General features: G+C 48.2%; 1 pseudogene; it reads left to right on the plus strand.

The window, feature by feature from the left end:
* Nucleotides 1–462: 462 nt before the first annotated feature.
* Nucleotides 463–1,102, plus strand: LOC140595113 (peroxiredoxin-1 pseudogene; annotated as a pseudogene).
* Nucleotides 1,103–1,586: the final 484 nt, after the last annotated feature.

Genomic DNA, 1,586 nt, shown 5'->3' on the forward strand with positions numbered 1-1,586 from the left:
TCTGTGTATACGGTGGAATGTTCCTGAGCCACTAGCAACGACAAATACCCACCATGTGCTTCCACGTGGAGGGACCTGGAGGGTATGATGCTGAGTGAAGTAAGTCAGTCGGAGAAGGACAAACACTATATGGTCTCATTAGGGAAAAATAAGAAATTGTGAAAGGGATTAAAGGGGAAAGGAGAGAAAATGAGTGGGAAATACTAGAGAGGGTGACACAACACGAGAGACTCCTACCTGTGGGAAAGGAATGAGGGGTAGTGGAGGGGAGGTGGGAGGGGGGTGGGGTGACGGGCACTGACCGGGGCACTCCGGGATGAGCACTGGGGGTTATGCTATGTGTCGGCAAGTTGAAGTCCAAGAAAAAATACACAACAAAATAGAAGTGAAGTTTCAAGAAAATTGGAGGCGTCTTCTTCCTGGCCTTCGGCGGTTTTTCTCCTCAGCGCTCCCCATAGCAGGATGTCCTCAGGAAATGCCAAAATTGGGCATCCTGCTCTCAACTTCCAAGCCACAGCTGTTATGCCAGATGGCCAGTTCAAAGACCTCAACCTCTGACTACAAAGGAAAATATGTTGTATTCTTCTTTTATCCTCTTGACTTCACCTTTGTGTGCCCCACGGAGATCATTGCTTTCTGTGACAGGGCAGAAGAATTTAAGAAACTCAACTGTCAAGTGATTGGTGCTTCTGTGGATTCTCATTTCCGTCACCTGGCTTGGATCAACACATCCAAGAAACAAGGAGGACTGGGACCCATGAGCATTCTCTTGGTATCAGACCCCAAGGGTACCATTGCTCAGGACTATGGACTCTTAAAGGCCGATGAAGGCATCTCGTTCAGGGGCCTCTTTATCGTTGATGATAAAGGTATCCTTCGGCAGATCACTGTACATGACCCTCCTGTTTGTCGCTCTGTGGATGAGACTCTGCGACTGGTTCAGGCCTTGCAGTTTACTGACAAGCATGGGGAAGTGTGCCCAGCTGGCTGGAAGCCTGGCAGTGACACCATCAAGCCTGATGTCCAGAGGAGCAAAGAATATTTCTCTAAGCAGAAGTGAGCGCCTCGCCATTTTAGGGCCGGGCTGTAGTGGGGCATCCATGAAAACAGAATCTTTTTTTGTAGTATTGTCATGCTTGAAACAAGACTTCTGGACTCTGCAGATGTGGAATGTGGTATGGGACAAGACAGCCCTTTCCTGCAGGGGTTGGGGAGGCCAGCCTTGCTTTCTCGGGAGAGAACGGTCTGAGGTGTGCTATGGGGCAGGCCAACTGATATGTACAGTAGTAAGGCATCACTTTTGATCTTTTGTTGTTTCTATTTAACTTGAACTGAGAAAATAAATAAATAAATAAATAAATAAATAAATAAATAAATAAATAAAATTGGAGAGCAAGATCCTGCGACCAGGACTGGAAGGAAGCAGGTGGCCGAGGAGACCAGCTTGCGCAGGACCAGTGCCGCCCCGGGGCCAACCTCCAGGAGCGGGACAAGAGGAAATAGTGGGTGGATTTGTGTCCATTTTTATTTTGCTGAGCATTTACTTAAGTACCCGGGAGAGGGAGAGGGGGAGGGAGAGAAAGCTC

The sequence above is a fragment of the Vulpes vulpes genome, chromosome 13 (assembly GCF_048418805.1).
Source record: "Vulpes vulpes isolate BD-2025 chromosome 13, VulVul3, whole genome shotgun sequence".
NCBI classification, from domain to species: domain Eukaryota; kingdom Metazoa; phylum Chordata; class Mammalia; order Carnivora; family Canidae; genus Vulpes; species Vulpes vulpes.